The following is a 14,663-nucleotide window of genomic DNA, read 5'->3' on the forward strand; positions in this document are numbered from 1 at the left end:
CGAAGTTGGTGCCGCTACTTCGAAGTAGCGTGCACGTGTAGACGCAGCTCCTATGAGATAACAGCAAAGAGCAGGCAGCCAGGGTCCCTGACCCAGTGTAAGGCATTTACTGTGGGAGACAGTAAGAGTGGCAAAAGGAGAAGTGCCCCACGCTAGGACAGCACTGGATGGAATGGGGCAAGTTGAACTATTTGAGCAGTGTGTATGAGAGCAAAGGGAGGTCTCAGAAAGATTCTGCCGATAGATGGAAAAAAAGTTAGAGGGAACATTGCTTAGGGCCCAATGCATCTGGGAAGTAGGGAAGCAATTATACACAGAAATATACATATCTCATAGAAATGAAAGGGACCTTCAAAGGTCATTGAGTCCAAGCACCCCCTGTAACAGATTTTTTTAAATCTGGTTACCTCAGATGCTTAAATCCTCAAGGATTGAACTTGTAATCCTAGGGTTATAAGGGCATTGCTCAAACCACTGAGCTCTCCCTCCCACCAGCTGGCCTGCCTTCCATAAGCAAGCAAAGAATAACATGCCAGTCATCTTAAAAACTGCAGGCTCTAGATCCTTCTGGTTTTTTTAATCATTGCACAACAACGGCACAGTTACTGTTGCAGACAAAAATGCCATTATTCACCAAGCAAGTAACCAGCAGTGGCCTCCTCACTGTCTGGATAAACAGCATAAGTTAGCTGCTGATTTCATAGGAAATGGGCTGAATAGCAGCTCTGTGTGGGACAAGGCAGTGAGTTAAAACTGGAATAAGAGATTAGGAAAAATATGTGTCTGATTGCAGAAGGCTGCCTCTTTGGCTGACATGTTTATTTCAAAGGTGAAGTGAGAAAACAGAAAGTCACAATTTGCCTCATGAGTCATTTCCAAAGGCAAAGTTCTGACCTGATTCAGCAACTCTGGCCCTTCCACTTTGAATATCAATTTGTAGGACAGGGTGTAACTCCTTGAATATGCATGGAGTTACTTCTGCATCTTGTTGATATGGGGACAGACTTACATATCTGTGAAAGCTTTTCCAAACTGGCCTGAGACAAGGGTCATAGAGATGCCTAACAAAGCTAAATGGGGGAAAAGGCATACCCTGCTCGACCATACTAAACATCTGCTCTCATTATTAGGAAAATAGAGGCCAGTACTAGTGATAATTTCCGCAGTGAGCTCTACAGGGCCCCTTTCCAATCCTCCATATAAGGAAGCAGGCTCTGGGGAAAGGACCATACTCCAACTATTGTAGCTGGCATAGGGTATGTCTATACTACAGTTATTCCAGAATATCTTATTCCAGAGATATTATTCTAAAATAAACTATCTTGGAATAATGCATCCATACTACAGGGAAGCCTCCAAATAACCAAAACTTTTTCCAAAATAGTGCTTGCACACACAATAGAGCCTACTTCAGATTAGAACCCCTTAAAGCACATAAAAGATAGGTATTTGCAACCAGTGTTCTGTGTCTACACTGCAGTGTTATTTCAGAATAAGATATTCCAGAATATTTTATTTCAAAAAAGTTCCTATTCCCTGTCTATACAACCCCATCCTGAAATATCTATTTCAGAAGAGGCACTATTCCTTGTAGAATAAGGTTTACAGAATTTAAAATAAGCCATCTGCTATTTCCAAATGATTTCAAAATAACAGTTTTGCTGTGTAGACACTTGCAAAGTTATTTCAGAATAGCTGGTATTATTCTGAAATATCTTTGCTCTGTGGACACACCCATCATGTGCTCTTGGAGGACGTGGCAGCTGGCTCAGCTGGGTCTCTTGGTTAGGGTGTGAGGAATGTTCTTAGGATGTGTTAGCTCACATGGTTTCAAGCTTTAGTACCACCTACTAAAATGATGGAGGTGAAGACCAAGGCTGGTGTGTGTTGGAATATGTTAGCTAACTCCACATCTTATATCAGGGACGGGCACCCTAGGCTAGGGAGTGGGTCACACAAGTAGCCCACCGAGATGAGGAAGGGCCACAAGATTGTCAGCCAAGACAGTCTCTCAGGACAGTGTAGTTTTGCTAGCAGCGCTTGTATGCTTGGAATTTGTGGGGTGTGTCATTTGACTCTAACAACACTTTGATTGGATACGAAGAGACAACATGGCTGTCAGAGTCAATGTTGTGTGCAATCAGCACCCACCTCTCTTCACGCACCTTAGCTTTACGTGCAAGCCCCTTTGATATTACCAGTAGGAAAAAACATACTTGGGATGGAAACCAGCATAATCTGGCAACTCTGCACACAGCCAATGTTAACCACAATGTCTCACGGGACACATATAGATCCCTGATGGATCACCTACATCTCACGAGCCACAAGTTGCCCAGCACTGCCTTAAACTGTAGTCAAGGCCAATCCACAAAGGTGTTAGAGTTTCCCCTCCCCTCCCACACCCCATTACAACCTAGCTGTGCCAGTGTAGGACAGAGCAGCCCTCAGGCCATCCTAGTCGTCAGTAGGAGACAAGTCCAGTGCTGAACCACCTGAGGCTTAGGAAGCTGTAAAAGTGAGCTAAAGCACCCTTGTTCCCAATGGTCCCCTTTTCTTCCAGTCATGAGCCAATTGCAGCTCTAGCAGATCAGAGCACCTGACTGTTAGTATTCATCCAAGATCTTGCTTTCCCATTCAAGATGATACAGGGGTAGTTTCCTCCTGAACCTTACAGAGCTCTGGGAACAGTTCTTGTATCCCAAAATCCACAAGAACATAAGTCAGCTGCTTGTTAAGCACTGGCTGCTGCAGTCCATCAAACAGAAGTCTGATGCCTTCATACTTGGCATCTTCTTCAATGGATTTTGCTTTCAAATCTGGAATGTCTCTCATCATTTCTTCAGAAGTCTGGTTTGCTCATTTCTGTTTATCTTGGAGAGAGCCAGGTTCAGTATTCTCACAAAACACAGCATGTCTCAGGAGTGTTATCAATGACACCAAGCGGTGCTCCTGAAACAGCTGTTTCAATGTGTACTCTAGATAGTAGTCTGTGTATGTCTCCAACGTGTTGTTGAAAAGAATTCTTCCCCACACCAAGCAGTGATGCCGCCGGGCAGGGACATAGAAAACAACTCTACCGACATACATTAAGTAGTCATAGACTCCCTCTTCTGTTATCATCTCTATAAAGTATTTCTGATTTTGTCTTCTCTCTACATTCTCTGAGTGGTTTGCATTGCTCTTGAATAGATCATTGAAAAGTTTCTTGTTGTTTTCTGAAGTGAGACTGAGAATTGTAAGCTCTGGTCTACTTGGTATAGGCTTGGGAAATTCACAGGAGTTAATGAAATTCATAATGAATAGCTCCAAATGCTGACCTTTCTCTTTCATTAGCTTTCCTGGAACAGACTTTATAATTTTCCCAAGATTTACATCAGGCAACATTTTACCAAGAACTTTCATCTCTCCACCACTTGGAGAAAAAAAGTCAGCCAAAAGCTTGCTGTTACTCAGCTCTGGATGCTGCAGAAGTTTCTGCAGATACTCTTCAAACTCCTCCCTCTTTGTCTTTAAGAATTCATAATTCTTTGGACCAATGACCCTTTTTGATGGAAGCTGAGCATAAGGAAAGGTACCATGAAATTCTGTTAGCTTGGACTCAAGCACATAAAATTCAAGGTATCTTCTATAGGCAGACCAGCATTCAGGTTCATGTCCAATTGCCCTCCTATTGTTTCTCTCCACATCAATACAAAACACAATACAAAACTCTCTTTCCTATCCTTCCTTCGAAGGGAGGGATCATCAAAAAAGTCCATATATGGAATGTTAATTTTCCATGTAGCAAAGTTCCGAGGTGTATTGGGAGTGCTAACAGTCTCCACAGGAGAATTATCTTCCATTACCATAATGCCTTCTTCAATAAAGTCATCTTCTCCTTCAGTTAAACCACAGTTAGGTAGCATAGCTCCTTCCATTCTGGTGCTCTTGAATACTCCTTTAATTCTGCTGCCTATTTTGCTATTTGCAAATGATTCTTCTCTTTTCTGTGTGGCCCTGTTAAACTCCAAATTGCATGTTGGGGATTCAGCTCCTCTTAAGAGTAGCCTGAAATGCTCATTGCTATTACAGAACATAGCATAACATAGGAGTGGAGACATTCTCTAAGAAGAAAAGAACATGTTCAAAGGCTTCAAACAGGCATCATGTAGTTTGAAGTTTCACAACATCAATGCATTCACCATTAGCAATTCTCTTCCATGATAAAAGGATCAAATCTTACTTTGTCAATACTTTCATCCAAACAATAGGTTGCATAGATTTTTTCACCTCTTCATGAACAGACTTCTTTTCTGTATCTGATCATTCTGGTTGCAAAATTCTGACATCAAATTCCTAATGTGTTTCAGTTACTTTTTATGTGTAAAACAGGAGTCTTGCTGGATGTTCTTATTTGTAGGTTACTTTTAGATATTTTCATTTTCCTCCATTAATAGTTTTAAAATGACCATCTTTGTCAGGAAAAAAGACTAAGGAAAAGGATTTACATATGTGATCACAACAACTAATTGAATTGCCTGATAATTAAATAGACACATAATAAAATTACAGTTCTCTATCACTGTAGATTCTTCATAATGCTTCCTTTGATACAAAGGCCATGTCACTATTAAACATAGCCATTCAACATGTTATAATTTTTACACCCTAAACTTACAGGATTTTTTTAAGATGGTGGGTAGTACCAGGCTGGCAGCGCTACACAATGAGCAGGAATCACCACAAACTTCTTCACATGTTGTCTCAAGGAGCCTGTTCTAGGGAAGAGGTGATCATTTGTCAGGTCCATTAATTGGCCTTTCAGATGGGACTGCCAACAAACATAGTATCTGTTGATGTTGACTTCTGTCTGTTGGAACCTGGACTGAGAGTGACTGGTTGTTTCACGTAGGCTACCAAAATTATTACTGTATATGACAATCAGGCAACTGAGAGTTAAGTCTAGTTTCCATTGGGGTACTGATAAAAAATGAGTGGGAAAACTAACCCAAACGGGCCTTCATATTCCACATATGTGAAGTTAGCAACCTCTATTTACACTCAAATACATTATCAGCAACAAAGAAATGAGATTTTGTGTCTATTTCCATTCCCCTGGCCATCCAAACCTTCAGAGACCATTAGATACAAAGGCCCCTAAATTCATCTTCTTCTGTTTATATTTAGAATTTCTACTGGAATCTGTTCTCACAAATTAAACAAGAACAGATCTCCTCTGTTTTCATGTCTGGTCTGTGGTAATCCCAATGTCCAAAGCATAATTTGTCATCATAAGAATACTTTGAACTATAGAGTCCTATGTCTATGCATAATCAATTTCATCTAAAGTTGACTGAGATAGTTACATGAGGATTCTTTTACCATGGAAGCACAAAGCTTGCTTAGTATGTCTATTACACACACACACAGGATCACCCTAATGTAGGGGATAAGGCAGAGGGAAAGAAGACATAATCACAATGTCATTGTAGTTTGGCAGTTTCTGGTTGGTGGACTGATTCCTTAGAGCTACAGGTACTACATGATGTTTAGAGCAGCCCACAGGGATACTGAAGTCCGCTGGGAGCCCAGCTCATGGAGAAGAATAGGAACGAGAGATAGGTGAACAACTCCCACAGGGCATATTTGCAGCATTTCCAAATAGAAATATTTGGTGTTTTGGTTAAAATACTTTAAATCAGGGGTGCTAAATTTTGAAAAAAAAATTTCCACAGGAAGCAGGCACTTCTCATAACTAATATATTATCAACACTACAATCATCTACTGGAAATTAGTTTTAGCAAAACTTTATGTCCATTCCTATTTGTGAGAAAAAAACTGCACTCATCTCCCTCTCTTCCCCCAGAAAATATAATCCTAATTGACTCAGGGGGTAGCCAGGTTAGTCAGTAGTTTCACAAATAATAAGCAGTCCTGTAGCATCTGAACAATGGACAAATGTATTTACGAGACACCTACATTATCTTTTATATCCACACACCAGCCACCTTTTTCTCTGTTTGTTGTTAAGATTTGTGACCACACACTAAAATTACTCACAAACTGTCCCCAAACCGTGACTAACAAACTTCCACATTAAATGCTCAGTTAAAAGGTCACACTACCTAAACAGAAAAACTGAAGTGTCACCTATTGACTGCCCAAATATTTTATTACATAGTCAGCTGTTTTACATACTTTATAAGCAAGTGGCACATGCATTCACTTTGTATTGGTGGTTGTTTCCTAAGAAGCAGGCAGCTACGAATAAATCTTGGAAGGACAGACAGGAAAATACAAGGCCAGTATTCCAGAATGTATCACTATATAATGGCAAACACATTAATGGCTGTGTGTATTTCCAGCCTAGATTTGACTGGAAACATTCTGTCTCTACCGGAAGTGTGGCTCTATTAGTTACTCTCTCTAATATAACAAGGAGCTGCACATGTATGTAACTATATTTAGACTATTATTAATGTTTTCTACTGAAGTCTCACTGAGATGTTAATGGCTACCTCCAGGGCATAAAAGCACCTGTAGCCACATGTTGCCTATCCCTTATTACCCAGAATTGCAATCTCACTTTCTGATAGACCAGAAACCCAGCTGTTAGTCACACTGACAAGTTGGCAGGGGTAGTGAGAGCATCCATAGTCACTTGTTCCCAGTGAGAATTTAGGGCCATAGTTATGTGGGGGCTTTCTCAAACCAATTAGCTGTTTCAGTGGCAAGATAAAAAAAAAAGTGTTACCTATCTATTGGCAACATCCAGCAGTCTCTGTCCATCTGAGGACTCTAGTTTATGATCTTTCTTACAAAAACAAGAAAGGAAATTATTTCTTTAAGGCAACCTATAAAATGCAATGACTCCTGTGGAACTATTGTCCGTGTCTCTCTGCCAGCATGGGTCTAATTTTAGATGTCAGGCCAGCTTCTGCAAGCGTGCATGGAGTTCTATGGTGTTTTTGTTTAAAATGGCAAGCACAGCAGAGATCATCTTCTCAAAGCTCGCTAAAGTCAATGGGACATTTTCTAGTCACTTCAAAGGAGTTAGGATCAACCCTGAAATGTTTGGATCGTTTGCACTCAGTGACATTTGTCTCCTGGTGCACCAATATATTTTCTCATCACTCATTACATGCACTCTCTTGATCTAAGTCACACTTTAACTATAAATACAGTTAACTAATTTGTTTTCTTTAAACCCAGGCCATAGACTAGATATCAGGAAAAAAAAAACACACTACCCTGTATAAGCAAGGGCTATTCATTTTACTCAACTGGCAATAACACCATTCAAGACAACAAGAAAAGAGACTGTGGAAATGTCCCTTTTAGAACCCCTTTTGCACTCAGAGTAACCTGTTCTAATGCACAGATAAGAAGGCTGGAAGAGTCATCTGTCAGATCTGCTATGACAGTATAATGAGTTAACACTGATATGAGTCATATTAAATAATTAACCTCAGGTGAGAACTCCAGGATGCACTGGATGACCCCAGAGCTGGAACTCCTAGAAAACAAGTTTTAACAGTAATCAACTTTTTTAAAAGGCATCTTATCACAGAATGGTATTCCTTAAAAGAATAACTTGCAGATCCACAAAATCAAATTTTATTACTAAAAATAACTATTAACAAAGGGTCAGCTTGTGATCTTCTTTACCCTGGTATAGTTTTACTGAAATCAGTGGGGTGGTACGACCTTACACCAAATCAGGGTCTTGCCTTTTATCTGAAGTACAAATTTACAGCCAGATTCTGTGGTGTATGATGAGTCATTTGTACTGCTTGGCTGGTGCAAGGGGATCATAAAGCCAGTTTAACTGGCCAGTTCAATGCCTCAATTCCCTGGCTCTTTTGTTTAACACAACACAATTAAAAAGAATGCATGTGTTGGAACTAGAAGCTGACATGAAACTACCTTCAGGATTAAAAAAAAAAAAAAAAAGTAATCAGGTGACTGTCCATAGCCTGAACCCAACTAAATAAGAAAAGTGACACTTTCAGTTTGATTTTTCTATTTGTACAACATTCTAGTATCTCTTTCACTCCTCCCCAGCCCCTGTATGTACCCTTTCTTTTACAACACAGTACAGTTATTTCTAGTTGAAACCAGCTGAGGGGGCAGAAATTCTTTCCCAAAAGCTCTCTGGAGTGGTCTGAAAACATACTCCTACTCATCAATAACCAGCTACAGGGAGTAGAAAGACAATAGCCCATTTCCATTACAAAATTCTTCCTGAAACCTAAAAAATAAGGCCCCTTACCTACTACAAGCTGACACAGGTGAGAAAAGGCACAACTATTCTTGTAGTAGGGCAGAGAGTTGCTTGTTGTCTAGTAATAGTAGTGCAGGACAGGAAGAAGTAGAGTTGTAGAACACAGATCTGGAGACTCAAACCTTTGCTTGCTTCTACGATTCGTTAAAAACTTTAATTAAGAGCCAGGTTAGAGGAGTTTCAGGTGAGTGCAGATCATCTGTGAAACAAGTGTAAGCTTCAAGTTAACTTACATAAGCCACTTGTCCAGATGCCCAGGACTGTGTTTTTATAATCCTGGGCTTGAGTTTCAGGAAACTTGGGGCTGAGTTTGAAGCCAGCCTGCAGCTGACTGATGGGTTCAGGTGGAAAATTATGCAAAAACTGTGCTTTTTCACCAATTTCAGAAAGAACTCAGCACTTTTGGCTGAATTTCACTTGAGGTTTTGAGTTCTTTCCAATCTGAACTTCATAAGGTAACTCCATAAATAAATAAATAAATAAATAAATAAATAAAATTAAAATAAAATCAAAAGGCAACATAATGAACTGCAGATGAAACTAAATGTTTTTTATGGCTCTATTCACAAACCTTTCCTGTAGAGACAGATGCCTCGGCCAAGTGTAAGTGGGAAGTCTGTTTGCGCAGAATAAACTCAGTTTACTCCACTGTTTGCAGTTTAACAGAGTTATAATTACTGGAACTGAGCGAATAAATAAAAGAAAAGCCCACAGATTGCAAAGTGACAGAACAGCATTTTCTCAAGATCTTATTCAGTGCTTTTGATGGAAATACTATGGAAGCAAAGTTGGAATGCTAATGTACCCCTTTGCCTGTCAATATCTAGAATGCTCTTCCAGTTCAGTTATCAAGGGTGCAATCTGAATGATCAGAAAAACCAAATATAGGAACATAGAATTATCATAGTAGGTCAGACATATGGTTCCTTGAGTCCAGTGTCCTCATGTTGTTTCTTCTTGTAGTGTAATCCTTAGCTGAAAATTGTTTTCAATCCTGATGCAAGAGGTTTAATATACAGTCTAAACTTCGTTAACGAGAATATTGACAGCTATAATAGATATACATATCGATGTCCAAACCATGGCAGCTGATGTCTGTGGGGAGAGGGGGTGCAGGAAGGGCCATCTAGAGACGCAGGAAGGGGGCACCCCATTTACCTATTAAAATTTTGTTGGGGGTGTGAGGAGGCAGTGCACTCCCCCTGAGTGCTATCACAACTCACCTATGTGTCTAAAGCCTGTTAGAATATTGTTACACTATTGGCGTCCATGGAGCTGTGACTCAGACTGTTTGATGGCTCCCATCCTGGCCAGCTGAGGTTTGAACCAGGAATACTCCAGAGCTAAAAGCACAGTTGAGCTAAAACACTCTAGCTGGGGCTACAACAAACTGATAGCATTTGTGGTTTGGGCAAATAGGTATAGTAGTAGTGTACTTTCTTTAAAGTATATCTGCACTGCATTCTAAGGTGTACCTGCTACTGAGGTAGGTATATCTGCACTTGCTGTATCCATGATAGCATGGCTAAAAATATCAGTGTAGATGCATCAGTGTGGGCTTTATAAGTCTATTGGGGACCCATCTACACTGCTGGGCATCTCTACCAGAGTTGCAACCTCCTTGGATTACAATGAAGACGTGCGCTTTGTCAAAGTTTATAACAGGGACTTGATTCTGTCTGCATGCTGAAGCTCTGTTTCTGTAACTGCCTTGGACTTGCTATGCTTTGTCGTAAACAAAGTTTTCAGGCCAAGCTACTTTGTTAGCTTGTTTGTTCATTAAGGAAAACAGCAGCAGCAGCAGCTGTGGGACAACCAGGAGTAGTGAGCTTGGGCCTGGGACCAGCTCATGGCACACTTTGACACCGCCACCACCATCTGGCAGGCTCTGTTGGCCCAGGCACCTGCAGCTGCTGCCCACGCTCCTCCCACTGCCACTCCCCACAACCCTGTCCCCAGGCATACTGCAGCTGGTGCAGTGGGTGATGGCCGGGGCGGGCACCTCTGCTCCCCAAGCATGCCCCATTCCTACCCTCCCTGCCCCCCAGACCTCCCCTGCTCCCCTGGCTGAACCAGACCTCACCACAGCCCCCCGACCTCCATTCCTCCCTGTGTTCCTGGCCCCAACCCAGCCCCAGTGAGGAGCCTGGACCCGTGGTGAGAGGGGATCCTGAGGCTGCTCAGGGTCCCACTCTTCCTTGGGTTCACAGCCCTGTCACCCGCTCCCTGGACTCATGACCCCCACCCCCATCACAAAGCCCCCAACCATATTCAGATGCCCCCCCATCCTCATCCCAAACCCCATCATGCTGTAGTTTTAACTTGCACGCTGTAAATAGTTTTTTTGCACATTTATTTTCCACACATTCTTATATTTTTCCATAAATGAGTTGTTTGATCACCACCCCCAAATCTCTCTTTACTGGGGAGAGGTCAGGGAGGAGTGAGTGGGAGGGGTCATGGTGTGGTTAAGATAGAGCTGCTGGCCTGAGGCCCCCACCAGGGTCCCATAGGGAGAGTCACTGGGGTCCTTGGGAGAAGCTCTCCCATAGGGCCTCCCAGATCTGCACCCCATCCCTGTGGGCTTTGAGGACTGGAGCTGCACCTCGCTATATGTAGCTGTGGCTGGCACCTGCCCCCCACCACAGGAGGAAGGCTTCCCCCTTCTCCTCCACAATGTTGTGCAGGATACAATACGAGTCCACTACTTGGGGAACATTGTGCTTCCCCATGTCCACCCAGGTCAGGAGGCACCTAAAATGTGTCCTGATCAGGAGGCACCTAAAATGTGTCCTGATGTGGCCGAAGGCACACTCAACCTAGTTCCATGTTCAGCTGAAGCAGGCAATAAATAGGTCTTGGGTTGGGGCCACGTGGCTGGTGTATGGCCTCATGAGATAGGGCATGAAGGGGCAGACCATGTTGCTCACAATGCAGAGTCATGTCTGCACATCCCCAGCTGCCAGCTCCCAGCAGGGTGTGTAGGTGTCTCCCTCCATCCTTCCGCGCAGGCCAGAGAAGTGGAACATGTAGGCATCGTGTGTCTGCCCCAGCCACCTGATGTACACAATGAGGAACCGTCCCCAGTGGTTTACCAGGGTATGCAGCACAATAGAGTAGTACTCCTTGGGGTTGGAGAACCAGGTCATGCTGTGATCTGGGGCATGGATGGGGATGTAGGTCCCATCAATCACTCCAAAGCAGTTGGGGAACCCCAGGGCAGTGAAACCAGCCATGACTGTCTCCAGGTCTGTGAGGCCAAGACCGAGTCCAGGTTTGTGTGGTAGATGACTCTCTGAAGCAGGATAGTGTTGATGGGCAACACAACATGCAAGAGGAGACCAAACATACACGTTAGGGATTGAGGAAGGAGGGAGGACCTAGGCCTCAGTGGGCTCCCCCTCCCTCTCCAGGCAGCCCCCCCAACCCATTAAGCTCCCTCCTGGCAGCAGCTCTGTGTGAGGATGGGATGGCATGGTGCTCTGGGGATGAAGCTTCCTGCACCCCTTGCACTCCCATTCTGCTCCCTGAGGGTCTCCCTTGGGCAGGACACTTTACCTCCCTCCTGCCTGCAGCCTGAGAGTGCCTTACCTGCAGCCTGAGAGTGCCTTACCTGCATGAGGACATCCCCAACAATGGACTTCCCTATGCCAAACTGGTCCTCAATGGAGCGGTAGCTGTCCAGGGTGGCAAACTTCCAGAGAGTGATGGCAATTCACTTCTCTAGGGAGATGGTGGGCTACATCTGGGTGTCCTGTCTGTGGAGGGTAGGGGCAAGCCAGGAGCATAGCTCCAGGAAAGTGTCCTTTCTCATTCTGAAATTATAGAGCCATTTATGTTGTCCCACTGCCCCACGATGAGGTGGCCCCACCAATTGGCACTGCTGCTGGACCTCCAGACCCACCTGCTCACCTGGGGAGGGCAAACACAGGTGGGGTCCTGGGGCATGGAGGATGTGCTCCTTGATACTGGTGTCAGGTGCATCCCCCCAGAGGAAGTGGAGGACAACCGTGATCAGGGTGAGCAGCAACTCAAGCAGCTGTGAGTGGGTCCAGTGCAAACCTGGGGGCTGCTCTGACACCAGGGCTATCTGGAAAGTGCAAATGCTTTCAGCAAGCGTGTGAGCCCTGTGGTAGCTATGCTGTCCCTTGACAAGGTAGGCAAGCCTCAGCATGGGCATGGAATGGGCATCTGGAGGGAGCGTTTAAGGGGAACGTGTGGCCAGGGCAACTTTTTGTGATGGTGCTCTGGGACCCATTCTGTCAAGAAAATGGCCAGGCAGTCTGGCTGCTCTCTGTGAACAGAGAGATCTGCTTTGCTGTGTGGACATGATCTGTCGACAGAACTCTTCTGACAGTAACTTCTGTTGACAGATCACTCTAGTGTAACCGGAGCCACAAAGTGCAGGAGTCATAGTATTCAGTGCAAACAGCACTCTGTTCTGAGCTTGTGTGCCTGAAGTGCAGGAGAGAGAGCAGGGGGCACGCACACACACTCATGAACAGTGTTTGGAGTGAAATGTTAAAAAACGGAAGGTACCTTGTTTGAATGCATGGGAAAAGACTGAAATGCTGAATGTTGCCCAAGGTCCCAGAGTGAGTCTCGCAGAGTTGTGAAAAGAATCCAGGATTCTGGATGTCTCCCATTTCAATCCCCTGTTCCACGGGTTATGCTGCGGGAGGGCAGGCTGTGCATAAGCTAGATATAGAGGCTGTATCTGACTCTCTGAAGGAGTAGAAAGAGACCTGAGCTTCCAAATTCAGACACATATCTAGAGGTGGGCTGTGAATTTGGAGCCCCAAAGTTCTGGGGTGTTCTGGTTCAGTAGGTTAGGTACAGGTAGGCATCCTTCAGTCTACGTAGACTCTGGGTCACGCCCTTTGTAGTTCCATTTGGGATCATCATTTGCAACGTTGACTGTGACTGTGAAGGCCCACACAAGAGTGACAGTCCTTGCTGCATCTGTTGCATGTGTAATGGGTGTCTGGCAGGTCCTTAGTGTGCTTTCTGTGGGCTCGCTTTTCCTCTGCTAGCTGTCTGATCCTCATCTCACACTTCTGAAGGCCCTTGTGTAGTTCCTGCCTCCATCTGCTGCGATCATCTGACAGTTCCTCCCAGCTGTCCAGCTCGATGTCTACCTCTCTGAGGTCCCTCTTGCAAACATCTTTGTAGCACAACTGGGGGCGTCTGGGAGGTCTTTTGCCAGAGGCTAGCTTGCCATACAGGATGTCTTTTGGGATCCTTCCATCATTCATCCTGTGGACGTAGCCAAGCCAGTGGAGCCGACGCTGCCTGAGGAGGGTGTGCATGGTTGGGATTCCAGCTTGCTCAAGGACAGCGGTGTTGGGCACTCTGTCCTTCCACGATATTCCAAGGATGCGCCAGAGGCAGCGCAAGTGGAAGATGTTCAGGCTCTTTTCCTGGCGGGTGTACAGGGTCCAAGACTTGCTGCCATAAAGGAGGGTGATGAGGATGCAGGCTCTGTAGACTTGCATTTTGGTGTGGGCGTACAACTTGATGTTATTCCACACTCTCTTGCTGAGTCTGGACAGAGTTGTGGCTGCTTTTCTGATCCTCCTATTTAGCTCAGTCTCCAATGACAGGGTGTCAGTGATGGTGGACCCGAGGTAAACGAACTCGTGGACGACCTCTAACGAATAGTTGTCAATGCTGATTGATGGAGGTTCAGCAATGTCCTGACCAAGTACATTTGTCTTCTATAGGCTGATGAAAAGCCCAAAGTCCTTGCATGCTTTGGAGAACTGATCCATCAGTTTCTGAAGCTGGTCTTCTGTGTGTGACACTACAGCAGCATCATCTGCGAACAGCATCTCTCTGATGAGGACTTCCCGCACCTTAGACTTAGCTTTCAGCCTTGCATGATTAAACACTTTCCCATCAGATCTTGTGTGCAAAAAGATGCCCTCTGTTGAAGATCCAAAGGCGTGCTTCAGGAGGAGTGTGAAGAAGATCCTGAACAGCGTCAGAGAAAGGACGCATCCTTCTTTGATGCCGCTCCTGATGCTGAAAACATCCGATAATGTGCCACCATATTGGATGGTTCCTCTCATGTCTTCGTGGAAAGACTGGATCATCTTGAGTAACTGTGGTGGACAGCCTATCTTGTGGAGCAGTTTGAACAGTCGATCCCTGCTGACCAAGTCGAAGGCCTTGGTCAGGTCGATGAAGGCAATATAAAGTGGCTTCCTCTGCTCCCTGCATTTCTCCTGCAGCTGTCTCAGAGAGAAGACCATGTCAATGGTAGATCTCTCTGCGAGGAATCCGCACTGTGATTCGGGATACACCCTCTCAGCAATCTTCTGGTGTCTGCCGAGGATGAAGCGAGAGAACAGTTTACCAGTGATGCTTAGGAGGGAGATTCCACGGTAATTGTTG

General features: G+C 44.5%; 1 pseudogene; it reads right to left on the reverse strand.

Annotated features, from left to right (window-relative positions):
* Positions 1-2,637: 2,637 nt before the first annotated feature.
* On the reverse strand, positions 2,638-11,416 carry LOC142022388 (sorting nexin-14-like; annotated as a pseudogene).
* Between the last annotated feature and the right edge of the window lie 3,247 nt (positions 11,417-14,663).

The sequence above is a fragment of the Carettochelys insculpta genome, chromosome 17 (assembly GCF_033958435.1).
Source record: "Carettochelys insculpta isolate YL-2023 chromosome 17, ASM3395843v1, whole genome shotgun sequence".
In the NCBI taxonomy this organism is placed as follows: Eukaryota; Metazoa; Chordata; order Testudines; family Carettochelyidae; genus Carettochelys; species Carettochelys insculpta.